The sequence below is a fragment of the Puma concolor genome, chromosome A2 (genome assembly GCF_028749965.1).
Source record: "Puma concolor isolate L17-30 chromosome A2, mPumCon1.1.hap2, whole genome shotgun sequence".
Taxonomy (NCBI): domain Eukaryota; kingdom Metazoa; phylum Chordata; class Mammalia; order Carnivora; family Felidae; genus Puma; species Puma concolor.
The window spans coordinates 19,534,410-19,557,256 of NC_141668.1; the positions used below are offsets into that span (position 1 = coordinate 19,534,410).

Genomic DNA, 22,847 nt, shown 5'->3' on the forward strand with positions numbered 1-22,847 from the left:
AATTATAGTAAATGAGGTAGACATGCTGGAAGTTCCTTGGCTGAGGAAGGGGTGAAAGGCTCAGAAAGGTGGGCATGTTAGAACAGACTTACTGTGCAACACCAGAGAACTATCAGATGCCGGTGGTTCTCAGCAAAACCCAGAGAACACTCTTCACTAAAGTAGAAAGAAATGCTTCAAAAGGGAGACACCAACACCTTGACAAACTCAGTGTTGTTTGTTTCTGCAGGCCAAAGCTGACAGAAGATCTTCCGGGAAAGTGGTCTCCCTGGATTTAATGGGGATAATAGGATTCTGGAATAGCAGAAGCCAGCTGATAACACAAAAGTAGCAGAGTGAAGGTGGGGCCGGTGGAATTAATTGGCTGTGTTAATTGCCACAATAAGCCAGGTCGATGCAATTATCCTAATGGGAAACAGTGACAACCAAGAGGACTTGACCCTTAGAAATTGTGGCAAAGCCAGGTCACCTAGGAGTGAGATATATGGGCAAGCAATGAAGGCATTGCTTGATTTATATATCCAAGAAAACCTCCTCTTGAGTCGGTACCACAGTGGAAAATCATGGTCTCCTGTCTAGTTTCAAGAGTTTAGGCAGTTTTCAGTCTCAGAATCCATTGATTGAAGGGCCATGCCCCCTTGAGGAAGGACTTTGAAGCACCATAGCAAGTAGTTACAGTGGCTATTAACAATCCTTCCCGAAAGGAGTCTATAGACTTTAACCAGATTCATTATATACAGGGGAAAGTGAATATTCGGGTATTTTGAGGGCCATGGATAGGCTGACATGGACACCAAGGGACCCAAAATAGCATCAAAATCCTTATTAGAGAGGGATGTTTAGAGGCCAGGTAATAGATGTCATCCTAACCCAAGTCAGAGGGCTGTGGTATTCTTAGCAGCTGGAAGAACTCTCATGTTGGTTCTCTGTGGAGTTAAGTCTTCATCGTAGGAAAGGCTAAGTGGAAATTCCTAAAAATCCTCCCTGATCCCTATCCTTAGGCAAAAATAGTAAGTTGATGCCAACAGAGAATCCTGCAGCAATTGAGGTCACCCTCAGCCACTCAAAGGATACAGGAGTGATGCTCTTCACGGTAACCCATTCAATTCACAGTCTGGTCCTTGCTGAAAGTATATAGATTGTGGATGGATGGACTTTGGTTATCTGGACATTCTGGTCACTGTTCTATTACCCTGATGACACCATGCCAATTGGGCCTGGTATCAGAAAGTGGGCTAGAACTTTGAATGTGTAAGTAAGAGATAATAGGAGATGATTCAAGAAACTGACACATCTGTGGAATTTTTAGAGACATGGTGGTCTAGACCACGGGTTGACAAGCTATGGCCTATGGGCCAGATCTGGTCCACTGCCTATTTTTATATGGCCTGCAAACTGAGAATGGTTTTACATTTTTAAATGGTTGGGGGAAAAAAAATCAGAAGGAGAATAGTATTTTGTGACATGTGAAAAATACTTGAAATTAAAGATTAGTGTCTGTGAATGACATTTTATTGCCACACAGCGACACTCATTCATTTATGTGTTGTCTATGGCCACATTCAAGCTTCAACAGTAGAGCTGAAAAGTTGCAACAGAGACTATATGTGGAACTCTCTTCACTTCATACTGCTTCTCAGGGGAGCATAACTCACTCAACACAGTATTATGGGTGCTAAGCATATTGTTGTACCATGATATTTTATTTTATTTTATTTTATTTTATTTTATTTTATTTTATTTTATTTTATTTTATTTTATTTTATTTTATTCATTTCATTTCATTTCATTTCACTTCATTTCATTTCACTTCATTTCATATCACCAATGCATATCCTTCATGTCAAAGCAAGAAAAGGGGACTTCAAATGCTGCACTTTTTCATCACTGGAGTGTGATTTCCTTTTTATTGGATTATACTCATTATGTAATGACACTATAATTGTGCTAAAACAACCTTACCAGATTAAGCGGCCATCACAATATTTCCAACTCACAGAAAAGCGATAGTCAGAAATATTAAGAAATTTAAAATGGAATATCTCAATATAGCAGAATTTCTTCGCAAAAATTAAACACGTAAATGAGACTAACGTTTTCAAGTGGCTCATTTGGTAGCAAACAAGAAAAGCCATTGACCATTAGTAAATTCATTAAAACATGTTTGACTGCAGAAGCTGAAAAAAATGTGTCCAGAGAAAAGAAACTTGTTTAAGGTAACCAGTCTTTTGGTAAGAACAGCTGGTCCAAGTGCTGAAGACATTGGGAATAACATCAACAGTTAGTTAAAACAAAGAAACAAACAAAACATAAAACAACAAGGCTAATGGCTGAATATCTTTCCTTGTATCTTGATGAGTTGACAGGTGTCCCAGATAATGCTCAGTTATTGCTGTTTACTTGACGTGTCAATGTCAAGTTTGAAATGGCTGAAGAATTGCATCCTACAAATGGTGTGTAAAGAACAGTGACAAGTTGAGAAGGTCTATAATGCAGTACAAACCGAGGTAGAATCTGCTAAACAGTATTACAACTGCTGGTGGTAAAAACTTCTGTGGAACAGAAAAAGGCTTAATTGGACAAATTTACAAACTTATAAACTTACAAACTTATAAAACAATAAGATGTTAACGCCTGTGATTATTTATTGTATTATTCATCAGTATATCCTTTGCAGAAAATATTTGAATCTTTGTGTTGTGGAACCAAGAGTGTAAAAAATGAACTTTATTCACTCTTATGGACTTAAGCATCTTCAATTCTATGAATTTTTGTCAGAAATAGAAGCAGGGAGCCTGGGTGGCTCAGTCGACTGAGTGTCTGACTTCAGCACAGGTCATGATCTTGTGGCTCGTGGCTTGTGGTTTGTGGGTTTGAGCTCCCGTGTTGGGCTCTGCACTGCCAGTGCAGAGCCTGCTTGGGATTCTCTCTCCATCTCTCTCTCTCTCTGCCCCTCCACTTGCACTAGCTTGCTATCTCTCAATAAATAACTAAACTTAAAAAAAAAGAAAAAGAAATAGAAGCAAAATATCCTGACTTGGTGTCTTAGTAGTGGTAAAATTTAATTGCGATTCTTTGTTTTTAGCTCAAGACTGAAATTGAGGTTTTCTTTCTGAACAAGAGCCACCTTCAACCACTATTATTTAATGCTCAATGAACTTCAGAAAGTTTTTGCTAATTTTTAGATGTGATGTGGTATTAAGAATTCTTATCTTTTAGAGATATCTACTGATATATTTATAGATGAGAGGGCATGATGTTGGGATTTGCTTCAAAATAATCAGGGGCAGGAGTGGAAAGCAAGGGGGTACAGATGAAATAATATTGGTCATAAAATGATGAAGGCTGAGTAAACTGTACATTACAGTCAATATACTATTCTCTCTAATTTTGTATGTGTTTGAAATTTTCCATAGTAAGAAGTTACAAAAAAATAATGTCTGCTATCACAACTGACAAGGAAGCTACATGATAGATAAGTTGGCCTATAAAGCTGTCTTAAGAATCAAGAGGTAACCAGGGCTGCCTGGGTGGCTCAGTCGGTTAAGCATCCGACTCTTGATTTCGGCTCAGGTCATGACCTCACGGTTCATGAGTTTGAGCCCCGGGCTGTGCACTGACAGCACAGAGCCTGCTTGGGATTCTCTCTGTGCCCCTCCCCTGTTCTCTCTCTCTCTCTCTCTCTCTCTCTCTCTGTCTCTCTCAAAATAAATAAATAAACTTCAAAAAAGAATCACGAGGTAACCAGAGTATTCATCAAAGTGTTCAAAGGACCGGACAGCAGTGGGTCCTTCAGGCCCTGGATGTCTGGGGAACCACTGCCAGCTTCAGCCCTAGAATTAACGGGCCCCGGGGAGAATCCGAAGGTCAGCAAGAATGAGTCAAGCATATGATTTGGTTGAGCTCTCAGTTGGAAGAAATGTAGAATCCACTCGGTAAGGAATGGAAAAAATGTCTAGAAATCCTCTGCCCATTGGGGAGTGGAGAAGGGAAACCCTCTGGCTCAGCCAAAGACTCAGCTGACTGAGGATAGTATGCACAAAAGATAGATAACCCAGTGGGTAGATATGCAGGGTTTCCAGACTTCCTTGGACAAGCATGGAAAAGTTGAGTGAGTTAACTTTGAAAAACTTTTACAAACTCAGAAAGGAGGGAAAGGTGATGGAGTTCAGTGGTTCAGAAACTTGCCTGAGATCAAAGGAAGTCAAATTGCCTGAAGCAAGGGCTGTTCTTTCATGAGCCACACATTCCTTTAAGAATTTCAATTTTTTAAATGAGAGAAAATAAACAAGTGTGCACAAAATAAATTTTTGCATTTGACTTCAGGGGCTTCCCCAAAGCCTGGGATCCATGAACCCCAGATTAAGAATCCCTCGATGAAAATCTTATAGAAAGTTCACAGTGGAGAGTAAGTGGCAGGGAAGGCAAGAGGGGAATTGTGGAATATGGTGTGTCCACTTCAGGCAAGGAGTAGCAACATCCAGGTTGTTTTCCTGCCCTAGGAAGATACACGTGAAGCCGGGAAGTACCAGGTATGTGGACATCATCTGCCTAGTAGAGATGCATAGGGGAAGTTACTGGAAGGTTGGAAATAGCTGCTTGGGGGCGCCTGGGTGGTTCAATCGGTTAAGTGTTTGACTCTTGATCTCCACTAAGGTCACGATCTCACATTTAGTGAGTTCGAGCCCCGCGTGGGGCTCTGCACTGACAGTGTGGAGCCTGCTTGGAGTTCTGTCTCTCCCTTTCTCTTTGCCTCTCCCCTGCTTTCACTCTCTCTCTCTCAAAATAAATAAAATAAACTTAAAAAAGAAAGAAAAAGAAAATAGCTGCTTGGCTTGAGAAAACCAAATATTTGGAACTCTATCATATTTAAAATATAGGCCAACCAGTTCACGGTTGTAATCTCCAGTCCATCCTCTATAATCACCATTAATGATGTGTAAACTTCAAATCCATTCAAATAGCCTTTTATAAACCATGTGTCGGGAAGTGTGGAAGAGGAAAAATATTATTGAAACATGGACTCTAACACAGGAGCATTCATTTCTAAATGGAGAATGTAAATGGCCCTTGGAAAAACCTGGCCCTGGATTCTTTGACCTTCAACTTAAACCTCTCTCTTCAGGACATTTTCAGGTACACAAAACCATAGCCATGCCTTTGGAATCAATCCTCACTTGATATTCCTTCGTGGTCAAGATTTCAAACTCTGAAATTCTCTTAGACTACAAGCCCTTATTCTTCTGTAATTCTCACACCGATTAATTTTTTTCCCCTTTATTCTCAGCGTGAACCCCAGACCCGTTGGATATTCATATCCATATAGTCAGCTCTCTTGGTTTTCACTTGCCTCTTTCCTAGCCTCAATGCCACAGGCATGTAAAGCGACCAAGGATCACTAGGTGGCAGCAGAGTCTTAACTAAACTGTCCCCGAGCTTGGGCCCCAAGATAATCGTTATTAATCACTGGAGCCTCAAGTTTAAGGAAGAAATGGAATTAAACAAATGGTAGAGAACACAGAGAGATACGTTGGCTGGGGACAAGAAGATCTTGAGCCTCCACGTAAATGTAAACCAGAGAAGTGGCTGAACCTAAGCAACGGGGGAGGGGGGTAGCGGGACACTCCCAGGTTCATTGACTGTAACCATTTCGTACCTATTCATGTGGTCAGTCTCCCTCTGCTTTGAAACACTCGCTGCCTAACTTCTCTGAAGCACTTTCTATTTCAGGGTTAGTGACTTAATACCAGTAAGCCTCCTGGAATCTTTTGCTCTTAACTGCCTTGCTGATCCCCACTGCTAAGTAGCCAACTCTCTTGCCTCTCTCCTTCTGGGTAGCCAGGTTCTCCTACAGAAAGTTGCAACGGTCTACACATTTCTCAACTCTGCATCCATAATTTGTAACCTCAGTGGTGACCTCAAGGCTGTTCACCTTTCCTTTTGTCCGTAGTTAATTCCTTGGGGCATCGCTCATAGACACAATTCTAATCCTGCTCCACTCCCTGAAGTCCCTTTCCACATTTCAGCTCCCCAGTCTCACATCCTCCTTTATCTAAGGACTGGGACCATCCAACCAGTCCTTCCCTGCAACCCCTGTCCACTGCAGACTGAGCACAGGACCTACAGAGTCCTCCGTGGGACCTTCCTAGAGTTGGTGGGGGAAGACGTCAGGAATGCCACCCTCTTCAATACAAGTAATAAAGCAATACCCTGCATCTCATCTCAGAACCAATTTGCTTCTCTGAAAGATACTTTACGCTCTGCATCAGCTCGGGCTGCTATAATAAAACACTGCAGCCTGGGAGGCTTCAACAATTAACATTTATTTCTCACAATTCTGGAGCCTAGGAGGTTCAAGATGGAGGCACCAGCCAATTCGGTAGCTGGTGAGCACCTGCCACCTTCTCATTACATCTTTTCAAGGTCTTTCCTTGGCAGGATGTATACAGAAAGAGAAAGAGATCTCTCTCTCTTCTTGTTAGACCCCTTATCCCATCAGGAGGCCCTCACCCCGTCAACTAACCTAAACCCCACCTCCAAATGCCATCACGTTGGGGGTTAGGGTCTCAGCATATGAATTTTGGGGGTGCACAAGTGTTTAGTCCAGTCCAGTTACAAATGTTGGTGACTGGAGTGCTTCCTGACTTACAGGAAGAAGCCCTGGGCGGCAGCTTTTATAAACCTCATCTGCAAAGACAGTGATTTCAACCTATTCCCTAAAAAGTAACAAACTTACATAAAATATATTCTATTCTGGAAGATTTCCACTGACCTTGTCCTATCCAATGATTTCTGATTCATTTGTTCACTCATTCAGTTAATAAATACTTACTGACTTGAGCCGAGACTCCTAACCACGACATGCTGCCATATACACAAATGTGCTGATGCAGCACTTTTGTGGCAGATAAAGAATATTTTAAAAGAAGAATCATTCATCCAGAATTTGTCAGACTCTCCCTCCAGCACTGTGGAAAGAGAGTCCGCTCTCTGGCCAGCAGGCATATGCCAGTGTGCTCAGCTGTGAGTTCAGACAAAGAGTAAGTGCCTCGGGCTTAACTTTTTTTATTATAATCACTGCTGATATTCAAGTAGTGCTCAAAGGCTTTTTATCTAATGGAAAGATAATGTGTGGCCAGCAGATACACGCATGTTCTAGTCTGCTTGACGGGCACATCTCTGAGAACAGTGATGTAAATGAGAATTCCATCATCTTCATCAGTTTCTTATGAAATAGATTATTATGGATCATCAACCCCCCCCCCCCCCCCCAGATCACTCCTGAGTGAACAAACAAGAAAGAATTTTGAAATCTACAATGCTGTAGATGTGACCTTGGCCTCAGAATGAGCTCACTAATTTGCGGGCTGGAATCCTCTAAAGTTCAGCCTGATCCTCCTTCTCTTAAAGCTACCACTATCAACCCAAAGGCACGTCCATTTTAATCTGTATTCATTGAATTAGTGAATTAGTATATTAATTAATGCCATGAGCTTTAATATTAACAAATTAATTTATTGGATAATAAATTTGTTAACAAATTAAATTATTCAAGATGCATTTAACTCATTTAAACTGTATCAATTGATTGGCAGTATTTACCACAAACAATTGGGTATAACATAGGGATACAACAGCTACATCAAATATTCAGAAGATTTTTGAATAGGGTAAAACCTGTCCTGTGTGGTCAAAGCATGTACAGAATGAAGATCAACAGGTAGAAGATGTGGGAAAGCCCATTTTAGCTTAGCATCACAAAGACCCCTCTAAACAACAAGATTTCTCTATTCATTGGGAAAAGTGAATTGTTGGTCACCTGAGGGGGTTGGGGATTTGCCAGCCTGTGGTGTTGAAGATCTGGAAGACCTCCAGCGCCTCTAAGATCCCACCAGCTCTGAGAGTCTGTGATCTCCTAAATCAGCCCGGTCATTTCTGCTGCAACCCCAAGTGCACAACTGTACGGAAACTGAGGCCCCTTTTGCTGCCAGCCCTCTCTCAGCTCCTTACAAGGAAGCAGGATGTGGCTCTAGGGACACACACCTGCATCTTTATTTGAGCTTGTGGCGATGAGAGTGCTGCCTCTCATCTCCTAGATTCGTAATGCATGATGTTGCAAGGCTGATCATTATGAGGAAGCAAGTGTTTAAAATCCTGGTCCGGATTCTTGGCTTCTAGCTTACAGGTGGAGCTGAATTGAGTTATAAGCCATTAGAACACAATTACAGCAGGATTTTCCGCTTTAGAATATTACCCGTTTGGCTTAGAAATAAATCAAGCAATGCTGAAAGATAGAAGCTGCAGTCTTTTTTTTTTTTTTTTTCAACGTTTATTCACTTTTGGGACAGAGAGAGACAGAGCATGAACGGGGGAGGGGCAGAGAGAGAGGGAGACACAGAATCGGAAACAGGCTCCAGGCTCCGAGCCATCAGCCCAGGGCCTGACACGGGGCTCGAACTCACGGACCGCGAGATCGTGACCTGGCTGAAGTCGGACGCTTAACCGACTGCGCCACCCAGGCGCCCCAGAAGCTGCAGTCTTAAAGTGCTGGAATCAAAGAAGAAATGAGTAGAGAGATTTATTGTCCCGAAATCATTTTTTCCCCCTTCTGAAAGCCCAAGCAAAAATTAAGGAAATTTATTCAGGAGTTCTAGGGCCTTAGAACTAAATTCATATTGTTGCCAGGAAGTGGAGAGTGTGGGGTCCAGGAAGAGCCTTTTCTGGAGCGACTAATCTGAGGCAGGCAGCAGAGAGGGAACTTCACTTTGGTGGATATGGAGATAATACTTTAGCAAGAGTTGTCGGTTCCAATTCACCACTTTACGAACCTATTTCTGTTTCGGGACTTTTAAGAAAATACTTGGTATTTGATTTATACTGGAGTATGTATGGGTCACGTATATGTTGCTTTATTACAGTAACTAACAGCAGGAAAAGAGGTTGTCACTAGAAAGCATGAGCTAGAGCTTATGGGTATTTTGGATCTTCAGAAGCCTACCCGCTCTGAGACTCCACAGCCCTTGCCTTGGTGGGAGAAAGAGTGACAATCCTAGGGCTTATGCCGACAAAGGTCAAAGCCCTAAATCTAAAGACAGAGTGAGGAAGATGTATATGCAGAGTCATGGTGCTGGGGAAGTCAGCCAACAGCTTAACAAAAGATAAGATTGTATTTGGATACGGGTCGTGCAAAGTGCAGAAACCAACAGAGCTCTAAAAAAAAAAAAAAAGCCAGTGTTCTTTTTCTTTTTCCTTCTTTCTTTCTTTCTTTCTTTCTTTCTTTCTTTCTTTCTTTCTTTCTTTCTTTCTTTCTTTCTTTCTTTCTTTCTTTCTCTTTCTTTTACCGAACCAAAGAGTAGTCCCTATGTAATTATTAAATGCTGAATTCTAGGAGAAATGTGTAAAAATAATCCATCAATATTAATTATTTTAAACATAACTAGCGTAAACCCTGCTTATTGCTTTATAAAGGAAGGCCATTCTTTCTGTAACCACAAGGAGTGGTCTGGGACCCTGACAAAACTCTTGTACTTCTGTATACAGTTGACCCCTAGACAGTTGTACAGGGGTTAGGGGCATCGACCCCCCACCCTCTGCCCCGAGCAGCTGAAAATCCACATACAGCTTTTGACTTTTCAAAAATTTAACTACTGTTGATGGGAAGCCTTACTGGTAACATAATCAGTCAATTAACACATATTTCACATGTTATGTGTATTATATAGCGTATTCTAACAAAGCAAGCCAGAGGAAAGAAAATGTTCTTAGGAAAACCATAAGGAAGAGAAAATACATTTACAAGGCCGTACTGTAAAAAACCCACGTGTAAGTGGACCCACACTGTCCAAACCTGGCTTGGTCAGGAGTCAATTGTATTATAAAAAATGTGAATTACTTTCCCAACACACTGGAGAAACAAATACTCTATTTTTCTGTCCCTCTGAGCTTCAGCTTTTCCATTGTGATACATCATTAGTCTGACAACTACTCAGACCAGTTTTCTAACTCACTCTGATTCAATTCCACTTTCTTCCAGTTAGCAAATTCTCCATTTTTACAAACTGACATCCTAAAGGGAACAAATCCTTTTCTTTGGTTTTCATTTAATTTCTTGTATACTCAAAACAAGGGGCACCTGGGTGGCTCAGTTGGTTGGACATCTTGATTTCAGCTCAGGTCTTGATCTCAGACTTTGTGGGTTTGAGCCCCGCATCAGGCTCTGTGCTGATAGCTCAGAGAGCTGCTTTAGATTCTGTGTCTCCCTCTCTCTCTCTGCACCCCCCACTTGTGTTCTGTCTCTCTCTCTCTTTCTCAAAGATAAGTAAACATTTAAAAAAATTTAAAAAGAAAGAAGAATTTATTTTAAAATCATTTATTTTAAATTCTGTTGGGAATCTAGCCTGTTTTTCTTGTTTTCTTGACTAAGTAATGATTTCCTTTTTTTTTCTTTTGAAATGATTTAAATAATAACTTCAGAAATAGTAGGAAGAGCTTTTCTTTCTGAGTGATTTGCTGACATGATGCTCCATCACCCTTGAATACTTTAGTGTGCAATTCTTACATACAAGGACTTCCCGTATAATTACATTGCAACCCTCAAAACGAGAACATTAACTGTAATTCATTGATGGCACTTAATTTTAGACCCCATCCAAGGTTTAGCAGTTGTCCCAATAATGTCTTTATAGCAAAAGAATCCAGTTCAGAGTCACACATCACATTTGTTTCTTGTGTATTTTTGTGTTTCTTGATCTCAATCAGTTCCCCCAATTTTTTTCTGACTTTCATGACTTTGACCATTTTGAAGATTACAGACCACTAATTTCGTCAAATGTGTCTTATGATGGGATTGTTTGAAGTTTTTCAAGTTTGTATTTAAATTATACTTTGGCAGGAATATCACAGATGTGATGCTGAGTTCTTCTCATTGCATCCTATTGGTATACAATTTCGATTTGTCATATTACTGGTAATATTAAATTGAGCCCTTGATTAAGGTGGGCTAATAGGCAGAAACTTAGGATGGCTCTATGACTTTGGCTGGTGGTGTTACTCTTATGATCATGATATGGCAAAAGGGAGATTATCTAGTGGACACAATCATATCAGTACTTTAAAAGTAGAGTTTTCACTGACTGTTAACAGAGGCAGAGGTCAGAGAGATTTGAAGTGTCACAGGGATTCAACTCTAGGAAGGTCTACCTCAAGGAGATGAAGAAGACCCAAGGCAAAGACCCAAGATCAGCCTGTAGGTTCAGGGTGCTTTTCCTGGATCCTAGCTGACAGCCAACAAGGAAATAGGGACTCGGTCTTACAGCTTCCAGAAACAGAGTCCTGCCCCTCCCCCTGCTCGTGCTCTGTCTGTCTCTCTCTCAAAAATAAGTAAACATTAAAAAATTAACAAAGAAATAAAGGAAGTGGAGTCCTGTCAACCTGAACCAGCTTAGAGGGTAGATTCCTCCCCAGAGGACTCCAGGTAAGAGTCTAGCCTGGCTGACAGCTTGATTTCAATCTTGGTGGACTCAGAGCAGAGAACCCCATTGAAGCCACCCACACTACTGACTTATAGAACTGTGAGATCATAAGTGGGTGTGTTTTGAGCTTTCAAGTATATGTTAATATACTTCTTATGAGGCCCTTCTTATGAGGGCCTATTCATAAAGCTTCTACCTTCATGATTTAATTACCTCCCAAAGGTCCCACCTCCTAATACCATCACATTGGGGGGTTAGAATTTCAACCTATGAATTTGGGGAGACACATTTAGTACATAATAGCAATTAATAAGCATTTTGTAAAGAGGTACTTTAAGACTAGACAAATATCTTATCCCTTATCAAATGTTTACCCACTAATTAGTTTAAGTATCAATTGATGTTTCTTGGATGGGTTAATTATTAATATGGTGGTTAAAATCATGGTCCTCTGATTCCATTATTTCTCCTGCATATTAGTTGACAATATAGGTGAGGGAGAGTTTTCTGTCCTTATTTATTCATTTCAGAGTGGTTCCATGAATTCCTCTTTTATTCAATGGGTCATAATCCATTAGTGTCATTATTAATTTTATGCTCTAATTGAGCTGGTCTCTGTGCCTTTAGGCAGAAGCCCATCATTCACTGAGCACTCCCTCACTTCCCGGTGGAAAAATCTGTTCCCTGATTCAATCCTGGAGTCATCTAGCTTTCCAAGTAACCAGTTTCTTTTAATGGAGAATAGTACATACATATCTATAGCTATATGGATCTTTACATCTCTACCTCTATGCCACCCCATCCATATAGAAACTCATGAGTTCACAGCAAACCTAATCCAATTCCACAGAGTTCATTCTAGTTTTGTGTCTTTCTGTAGTTGTAACTGCTTAAAACAAGAAATCTGAGTCCATGGCTGACTCCATAATTTGCAGAACTAAATGGAGAATGAAAATGCAGAGCCCTTATCCCCTGGGAGGAAAAAAATACTATTAAAGGTACTAAAATATAAAAGCTTTTAATTTTTGCTCATAGTCTCTCTCTCCACCATAGTGTTTTTTAATTTGCTATTTAATGTCATTTTAAGTAAAGAAAATTTTAAGTTGAAAATTATTAGCATGAATTTTACTATTTATCTTTATATTCTGCAATATCAGTTTCAAACGCAAATAGGAGAGCATTTAACTCATATGCAAAATCATCAACGTTACACAGCTATATTTTGGAGCTCATACACATGAATAGATGTCATTCTTACCACGATGGTAGAAAGATTGTATAAAACTAACTCAATTGTTTTTATTTCATTTCTGGATATGCATGCATTTTCCCACATTTGGTTCTACATTTGGCTTACAGATGAATGAGGATGTACTGAAAAGAAAACGAACGATGGTTTGCCCTATATTTCCTTTCTTCTCTGTCATTTTCAGTGCAACGGATTGTCTGATATGCAGAAGTAACACAAGTAAGGATTCACATGATTAGGTCAGGCCCACCCCAGCGATCTCCCTGTCATAAGGTCAGCTGATTTGGGACCTTAGTTACATCTGTAAAATCCCCTTTACCATACAATATCACATCAATATTTGGGTACTATCTTATCATATGCATAAGCTCCACACTCTAGGGAAGGAGATTATACAAGAGTGAGGGTCATTGAAGGCTGTCTTCATTCTGCCTTTTACATCTACCTTAAGATAGATAATGGCTAGTGACCCCAAGGAAATTGTTAAGTTCATTTGTGATCACGTTAAGTGTGTTATCTTGGCCCCTGCTGGACCTGGATCTGAAGAGGAAAATACCTGTAGGCCAGATGGATAAAGATCCAGAAACTTCTTCAGTCATGTCAGGCAATTTGGGTTCTTCTGCAGAGGCAACAGGTGTCTGTTTTCCTAAGGCGCAATTCTCATGTCAGAGAACAGAGACTGGCAAATGCAAAGGCATGGTGCCAGGGAAGCTGCCAACATTTGCAAACACAGCTGAAAATGCTTCGCCTTGGATAAGGTAATACAGGCAGAAAGCGGAGAGAATGGATACGTACAGAAGCAAACAGGCTGTTGGGAAAAAATGGGCCTAAATATGATTCGGATGACGTTCAGATGCTCTTTTAGCTATTTGGGTAACAAACTAATGCTAAAGGGAAGTCCTGTTCAAGAATGTCCATAAATACATTCTCACAAGTATTGGGCCTTCAACTATGGTCATGGTAACTGACGCTGAGTTGACAGTGTACTGAGTTGAATAGTGTCCTTCGAAAGTCTGTGTCCACCCAGGGCCTCAGAATGTGGCCTTATTTGACCATGAGGTCTTTGCAGATATAATAAGTTAAGATGGGGTAATACTGGAGTACATTGGGCCATAAATCCAATGACTAGTGTCTTTATAAGAAGGTTATAGAAGCAGAGGCTGACATTGGAATCCTGTCCCCTTTCCGATAAGCAAAGGAGCCTCAAGCATTGCTAGCAACTACCAGAAGCCAGAAAAGGTAGGGAAGGATTCTCCCCTAGAGCTGTCAAAAGGAGTATGGCCTTGATTTTGGACTTACAGGACTGTGAGAGAATAAGTTTATGCTGTTTTAAGGCACCAACTTTGTGGTAATTTGTTCCAGCCACCCTGGGAAAATTAGAACAGGCACTAAGGAAGAAATCAAAACTGGAAAAATCAGAATATTTCTGTTCATAGGAAGATAGCAAGGGTTATGAATTCCACTTATCAATCAACATGAGACAGCCACTATCTTTCCTTAATTTCCAGGATTCGTCCAAGGTTGAGGCAGTGGAGTACAGTTTTTCCAATTATGACAGCTTAAGACCCCTGGAAGACTGACAAATAGGCTGTGATTGGCCCTGCTGCTTTCCTGAGCTGCTAGCATCACTTGACTCATGGAGAATAGGACCACGGCCATTCTCCTCCACTCACTGCCTCCCTGGCCTGGCCTTCTGAAGATGTGCCCTGGTAGAAAATATCCTGGGACTGTGGCTTATCACCAAGCCCTGTTCAAATCACATTTAGGAAGGAATTGCTAATAAAAGGAATTCACTTGTTTCTGGTATGGAATCAAACAAACGGAACTGAAGGAGGAGAATACGAATTGTTTTTCAATGGTTATTTTAGCCCTTACAATTATACCCAGGTGAGGACAGGAGTAAAAAATTGATCATGAGTTAACTGACATTCTCCATGTATCACCCCTGACTCCAAAATGGTCAGTTCAATTCCAGTTTAAGAATGTCATATAGTCCCTGAAGTTTATAATTAGTTGTAGGGGTGCCTGGGTGGCTCAGTCGGTTGAGCGACCAACTCTTGATCTTGGCTTTGGTCATGATCTTGCGGTCATGGGATAGAGCCCTGTGTCAGGCTCTGCACTAAGCATGGAGCCTGCTTACGATTCTCTCTCTCTCCCTCTGCCCTTGTCCCCCACTTATGCACCTTACTCTCTCTCTCTCTCTCTCTCTCTCTCTCAAATAAAAAAATATATATAATTAGTTGTTAAGTCACTTGTAGAATCATTTCAGATTATGTGGGTAGGCGCCAGGAAGTGTAAGAATGAAGAGGCTTGGTTCCAGTTTTCTCATGTGTAAAATAACAATAAGCACACCTTGCATCCGCCTACCCACCCACCTACCCATCCATTCGTCCATTTATTCAAAATACAGGATTGAGGAACAGAGAATACAGCAACAAACAGAACAGACCAGAAGTCCTGCTCTCATAGAGCTTACATTCTTTTGGGTAGAAACAGAGCAAGCAAGCCAACAAACTATAAATTATATATATATATCATATGGTGGAAAAGAAAACAAAGAAAGGAGAGAGATTACCACAGGAGATGGATTAATTTTAAATAGGGCGGTGAAGGAAGTCCTCACTGAGGCCTGAGAAGATGGTTAGTGAGCAAAGACCAGAAGAATATCAGGCAGAGAAACACTCCCATATATGAAGGTGGCACATCCCAGGCAACGAGAATAGCAATGGCAAAGGTCCTGGGGCACAAACACAGTGGTAACCCCAAACCACCTGTCTTGTGTTATATTTTAATGATGGTCAAGTTCTTCTTCTTGGTCCCCACCAATACTCCCCAACTTACCCAAGGGCTGACCTTTTTGAAACAATGAAAGTGGGGGCGCCTGGGTGGCTCAGTCGGTTAAGCATCTGACTTCAGCTCAGGTCACGATCTCGCCGTCCGTGAGTTCGAGCCCTGCGTCGGGCTCTGGGCTGATGGCTCAGAGCCTGGAGCCTGTTTCCGATTCTGTGTCTCCCTCTCTCTCTGCCCCTCCCCCGTTCATGCTGTGTCTCTCTCTGTCCCAAAAATAAATAAATGTTGAAAAAAAAATTAAAAAAAAATTTTTTTTAATGTTTATTTATGAGACAGAGAGAGACAGAGCATGAACGGGGGAGGGGCAGAGAGAGAGGGAGACACAGAATCGGAAACAGGCTCCAGGCTCTGAGCCATCAGCCCAGAGCCCGACGCAGGGCTCGAACTCACGGACGGCGAGATCGTGACCTGAGCTGAAGTCAGATGCTTAACCGACTGAGCCACCCAGGCGCCCCCCCAAAAAAAAATTTTTTTAAAGAAACAATGAAAATGCCTGTAGGCAGCACTATCAAGTTGAAGGGTTAAGCCCTTCCCTGAAATTTCTGGGAAAACATTTACCCTACTGACAACAAATGAGGAGCAGCAAGCTGGGTAGAATTTAAAAGTAAAATGTAATCAAATTCCACTGTGTAGTACATTCAGAATATTTGTTTTCTAAAGTTGAAAGGCCAATTGAATGAAAATAATTTCAAGTAACAGTGTAGGTGTATGAAATATTTAATTGAGTTGGATCCTTATTTGTTATTTTTTAAAAGGCTTAATACTTCTCTGATTGTAAAAATGAATTTCCCATTGTAAAAAACTTGAAAATTATGTGAAATAACAAGAACAAAATTTGCTTGTGACTACATAGGAAAAAAAAAACTATTTACATTTCTATCTTTCTAGATAGATTTCCCTTTTATCTTAAACTTTGTTGATTTGATAGTGAAAATAGCTTGTTTTAATTTGCATTTTTGGGTACTAGTGTGAACAACTTTTCACATGCTTTACTGGCCAGGTTTCATGTATCAACTTTGCTTTCTCTTAAATTTTTCTTACCAATCTGAAAAAGCTTTTTAATCATAAGAAAACCATGAATCCATTTTCTGTCACATTCATGGTAAATGGTTTTTTCCAAGATTCTTTACTGCCCATTATTTTTGCATAGTTTTTATGTCCAAATTTTGCATTTTTATAGTCATGCATACTCAATATTAAAGCCAAAAAAATATTTATTTCCAACAATGTTCACTAAAAGAGTCTTTTCAAATTTTACTGAAAATTATGGTACTGCTTTTGCTCTATATTGGTACTGCTTTTGCTCTATAATGTACAGTGAAATCCCACAATAATGCAATAGGTAGGGTCCAAAAATTTAATTACATAAAATGCAATTACTGTAGGTTTAATGATTGACTAAAGCAGGCCTGGACAGTTGGGCATTATGGCATCTGGCTGAGCAATTCCAATCCCTCCAGGTCCCAGCCGTAGTTTGACATCTGCTGGCGGGCATTTGCTAGATCTCACTTACATACTGAGGGGTCAAATCAAGTCCCAAGACTTCTTGGGACCTGCAGGACAGCAGCAGTGACTCCTGGATCTCCAGGTTAGCTAGTACCCTGTTTTCCAGACCAATCCGGGACAGTGGGTGGAAGAGAGGTACTAGGGACACGAGGGCCCACAAATTTCCATGATAAGCTCCCTTCTTTTCCACATCCTGCCTTGGATCCCTTCCTCCCCAGCTACTCCCCTTCTCTCTCTCCATAAGATAAAGCAAGTTTCCTACACACTCATGGAGTAGAAAGCGTTCACTTAACACACCCCTGTAATGTATACCTTAGACTCTCTATGACGGTGGATGCAGATTCAGTTGATGCCTAGAGTGGCTTTATTCCCAGCAATTCAAAAACAGTGAACAAATTTTAGGATGGATTCATTGTATCTGTTAGAACTGTGATATTAGGGACCCCAAGGTTGGCAAAGTTCTCGTTCCTTGAGATGCAAATGTATAAAATAAAATCAGCAATAAATAAGAAGTTGTTTTTTGTAGAATACAGCCTTTCTCTCTATTAGCTTATTTATTTACCTCTGGTTTGTTAAATTTAAGTGAAACAAAAATGTCATGTAATTTATTAATAGAAATATTTTTATCTTATAATCTAAGCTTTTTAATCAAGGAAATCATAATCACATGAAGAAAAAAATTATAACATTTTGAAAGCACACACACAAAAAAACCACTCCCATAGATTATTTATGGATGTGTAGATAAATAGTAAAAATATAAAAACATGGATGGGAAGTGTATCAGTCAGGGTCCAGCTGGGAGAGCAGAATGCACTCTAAGATTGTTGAACATTGGATATTTAATTCAAAGACTTGGTTACCCAGGTGATGGAAGAGCTGGGATATGAGAAGGGAGAAGAGCCAGTGAGGTGACTCAGGGGTTAACAGCAGCAGGAAAGAACTATGGTCCTAGATGGAGCATCTAGGAGAAAGTGACGCTTCTAATCCCAGAAGCCATGTCCCCTGGTGAGAGAGAGAGAAATTCAAGTGGAGGCTGTCTGGCAAGAGCTGGGACCACACAGGAAATGTAACTGCTTTTGGAGATGCCACTCAAGGCTGAGAGAGAGGGAGAAACACCTGGCTTCTCTCTTCCTCCTGCCCTCTAATCGCCTGACTGTACCTCCCATTGACCAAACCCAGCGGAAGTGGCTGGGAATCCTGGGAAATGTAGTCCGTGGACTCCCCTTCTCCCTCCCATTGAGAATAGACTAGGGTAATGGCTGGGAGCAAGCAGGCAAGTGAGTGGCAGAAAAGGGGGCAGGCGCCTCACCAACCCATGGATGGGCAAGACCTTCTTCCTGGAAAGGGAGTCCAGAGAATGGGGAGGGGAGGGTACAGAGTGGTCCTCAACTGTATTGGTAACCACTTATTTCATTGATAATTTTTTTTGAAGTTTGAAGCCAATATGGCAAAAAGTCAGCATCTGTTAAATGTATAAAGTAGGTGGCCAGATGCTCATTATAGTAGTCTCTTGCATTTCTGCATAATTGGAATACTTCAAAGAAGAAACTATTGTAGAAAAAAAAGAAATGTTCTAGGTTAATGGAATAAGGAACATTCTCCTTGTTTAGACTCACCTCCCTTTCCAACCTCACTCCTGATGATTCGCCATGGCTCTTCTTCAAAGGAGGGTGGCAAGTGGGTGGGTCTTACAGCCTCTACCAATCACCAGGGTTGACTCTTGGGCATGAGGTCATGTTAAAGGCAGAGTAGGAGGATGAGGAAGGAAAAGAAGAAGGAAAGGCAAAGAGGGAAGTTTCCAGAAACTTGGGAGGGAGAGGATGACCAATCACGGTGAGATCTCCCAGTCTTTTTGTCTTTGACACTTGGTTCAGCAACTCACAACACGGATGCCCTTGAGCAAGTCCCTTGGCCTCTCCATCCTTGCATTTGCTTTTCTGTAAAAGTGTGGTGGTTGCAAGATTCAATGAGAACAGATACAAAAAACACTTTGAATAGTGCTGGCGCATAAGCAATCTCTCCATCCATTTTGGTTATTATTATCGTTCTTTATTCTTTTTATCTTTGGATCCTCAGTGTTAGCAGAGTTCCCCTGTGATGATCATCAGATCAAATGAGTGGGGGTAGCAAAAGAGGACACCCTGTAATTTGCTTATCTAATTCAGGTCTCCCTGTGATAATCTGCTCCTGGTTGAGCATACCAGTCTCGATACAACACTGCCTAGATCCTGGCCTATGAGGCCAGTGTCAGTATGATTTCAGACAAGTCTGGCAAAAGTCAGACTCTGGCAGAAAGAGTTACACTTCAATAAAGTGAAGAGAGAGAATCTGTAGGGTCATCTTATCAGGATATTCAGCTTTCTTATTCTGATTCTGGATTCTGGAAGGGGTAATCCTCCAAATGAGACAACCTGCAGAGAAAACAAGGCCAAAGGAGAGTATGTGAGCATTAACTAGTTGAGAAGGCATTCTCCTGTGGTGTGCCCTATGGTTTTGTGCTCCCTCAGACCCCTCCCCACAAGATGCTGTAAGGACACAAGAAGGGGCCCTGCCTTGACCTTCCATCCAACTGCCCCAAATGGTGTGCTAGGAAGGAGGGCAGGAAGCAGGGATCGGGGCACCAGAGTAAACCCTAATGGATAGCTAATAATAAGCTTGGTGCCCAGCATGGAGCTGAGTGCCCTCCCAGTACCACCCCCACTTATTCTCACAACCGTGTGAGTAGAGAACAAGAGAATGGTTTAGGGGATGCTGTGAGCATTGGGTGAGTTAATAATACATGCAAAGAGCTTAGGATGCCTACCCCTTTCTGAGCGAACACTCAGTAGATGTTAGCTGCACTTAGTACAATCATCCCAAATTTGTGGATAAAGAAACCAACTTGGGAAACAGGAAATCTACCCAAGGTGACAAGGCTAAGAAATAAATGGCGGAGCTGGGATGTGGACTCTCACTCGTGAGCCCACCCCTCTATTGCCTCCATCGGAAATGGTGCTGGTAGGAGGAGAGGTAGTTTCATCCTGGGGAAGGTCACATTTGACATTTGACATTCCTTGTCATTCTAAGTAGCTGCTGCTTTGCTGCCCTCTAACAAAAATGAGCAGTTGTAAGATGGGGAAAGGCAGCTCTATGATACCCGGGGTGGGCAGGGTGGATATGGAACATCATGCCATGCAAACTGATGCTTGAGACACTGAAATGCTCTTGAAAAACTGAGTTGTTGTTTTGGCTTTAAAAACCATAGAAGAGATTCAGATTGTCATTAAACTGGGCATCTGGCAATATCAAATGTCACAAGCCATCTTCCCAAGGACAAATATCTTTGATATCTTTAATGGGATCTAATAATCAGAAAGCATTGGTGAAAGATTAATAGATCATTTAGAAGGATCACCTAGCAAGAGTAAAAAATTCATCTTGGATGCTTATAAGAGATTTAAGGTGAAGTTACTCCCACTTCCTTTAATAAGCATTCAATTAAGAATGAAACCTATGGTTGACAAAGTAAATTGGAGGAATGCATTGTTTAACCTCTCTATTCTATGGAAACTTGCTTTCCAGGAAACTCATTTACCCCATCACATGGCTTCAAATACCACCATGTGACAGTGATGCGCTTGGAGTGACATTACTGGATCTGTTTCTCCTGTATAAGGTAAGGATGACACCCAACCTGCCATCACTAAGGAAGGTGGCCTGCATTTTGAGCTGCACAGAGGGAGCCCCCCACATAAAAAAAAAGACTGCCAAGCAGAGGTCAAACCCTTCCCACTGCTGGACTGCCTAAACCAGACCCTGAGACCTGTCTCGCCGCTCCCCAATGACTGAGTACACAGCAATGAACTTGCCCCAAATGTTTGAGAAGGAAAAGGGCAGGACTCTTACCCTTCCCTAAATAGTTTACCTGGCCAGTCACTGGTTTATATTTCAGTCCAGGTTTGTTCAAGAGCCTTTGAATCTGGAAGTGGTTGAAGTTGGAAATGCCAATGGCTTTCACCAGCCCCTGGTCCACCAGCTCCTCCGTGGCCTATCACAGAAAGGAACACCTTTGGAGCAGTCCTAGAGAGACTGCAGGGACCCTGGCTTGTCCTCGTCTTCTCTGGGGCAGGAGAAGCTGGTAAAGGAGCCATCATGGCAACGTTAGCTGAAGTATGAAAAGGAAATTTCAGTCCAGTTGTCCAGCTCATGTGTGCCATAAAGCTCATTGGTTTCAGCCCTACTGCCCTTTACCAGCCCCAGTGAAACAAGGAGGAAAAGGTAAAGCTTGGATATACTTGCTCCCCTCCTCTTGCCTACATCTGGGTGACACAAGTTGGCCCTGGAAGAGGCAGCAGCATGTGGGGAAGCACCTCTTGTCTGCATCTGGAGTCACCCTCTCCCACGCTGACATCGGTTTGGCTGGCAGTAATATCAGGGCCACTGGAGAGGGTCATGCAGGTTGTGCCCTGGCAGGGGCACCGGGCCAAGTGATTGAATGGGGCCCCAATCTGGCCACTAGCCACTTACCAAGACATGTTCCCAGGTACAGAAACTACATTGAACTTGAGGAAAGGTATCTTCCCATGATTTTTAGCCTGTGAAGGATACTTTTCCGAAATTGCCCCAAGATACCCTATATGTTAACAGCAGTCCAGATTCAACATGTATTTATTATGCATTTATTATGCATCCAGAACCTGTCCAGGAGTTGTCGGGATATAAAAGTATACCGTGTACCTCCTTCTGCCAAGACTCTCACAGTCCAATTAAAGTGCTAGGGTTCCCCTCTGGGGATCCATCAGTCCACCAGATGCTGAGGCTGTCTCCAGTCGCTTGACAGCATAGCACTGGGAATCAGGGAGGTCAGAGAAGGAAGGGCGGACTCCGGGTGGAGTTTAAACTGGGACTTGAAAAATGACTTGGAAGAAAGAGAGAAAGAACAAGAGCAGGGGTGGAGGGAAGAAAGCAGGAGCTTTGTGGCAGGGACAAACTTGAGGTGCTCAAGGGACACTTCATGCGGTGGTTCTTAAATCTGACAGCCATTTGGAATCCCCTGAGGACTTTACAATATACCGACCTCAGGATCCACTCCCAGAGTTTCTTACCAAATTGGTCTGGGATGTAGCCTCAGCACTGGAATTTCTTCAAACTCCCCCAGTGATTTCAAGGTACAGCCAAAGCTGAGGGCCACTAGGGTAGATGATGTAGGTCTTCAAACTGGGCAAAGGAGTTTAGAATTGATGAGATCACGAGGTCCACGACATGTCTGAGTTGAGCAATGAGATACTATAAAAGTTTCTGTGTGTCACAGATCAGGTGTAAGGGGGTATAGGACCCACGTGGACTCCTTTATACTTTTTTCTCCCATGTGGTTCAGGGTGGTCAGTTAGGTTTTTATCGAACTGGTCTTGGATCCGCATAAAAATCTATCGCTTACGTGTTCAGTGCTGTCTGTTTCATCGTGGACCCACCGACTTTGATCATCAAAATCTTTTCATGCCCCCGAATCTTTTAGTTAGTGGTTATTCTGAAATCCATTCCAAGGGCATGGCACTGTGAAACTGGGGTTTCAGTTTCTGTCATTGCAGAGAACAATGACATAATTGCCACATTGAATATCGTCATAAGAACTAGGGCAAAAAGTCTCACAGAACCAACCTTAGAGGTGTGCTGGTCTCCACATTTCACAAAGAATAATTCCTAAGGGTAGAAGATGTCGTATTTTACCTGGGTAATATATATCATAGAGCCCTCTTATCAGATTTAATGCAAAGTCTGAGTCTGCTGAA

The 22,847-nt window shown here is 41.7% G+C and overlaps 1 long non-coding RNA gene across 2 annotated transcripts in view; it reads left to right on the forward strand.

Moving 5' to 3' along the window:
* Positions 1-22,847, forward strand: part of LOC112866935 (uncharacterized) — a 75,422-nt gene that overhangs the window by 42,949 nt on the left and 9,626 nt on the right. For both annotated transcript variants that reach the window (XR_015244862.1, XR_015244861.1), the window contains exon 3: positions 20,641-20,734. This is a non-coding gene — a long non-coding RNA (uncharacterized LOC112866935). The remainder of the gene's footprint in view (positions 1-20,640; positions 20,735-22,847) is intronic.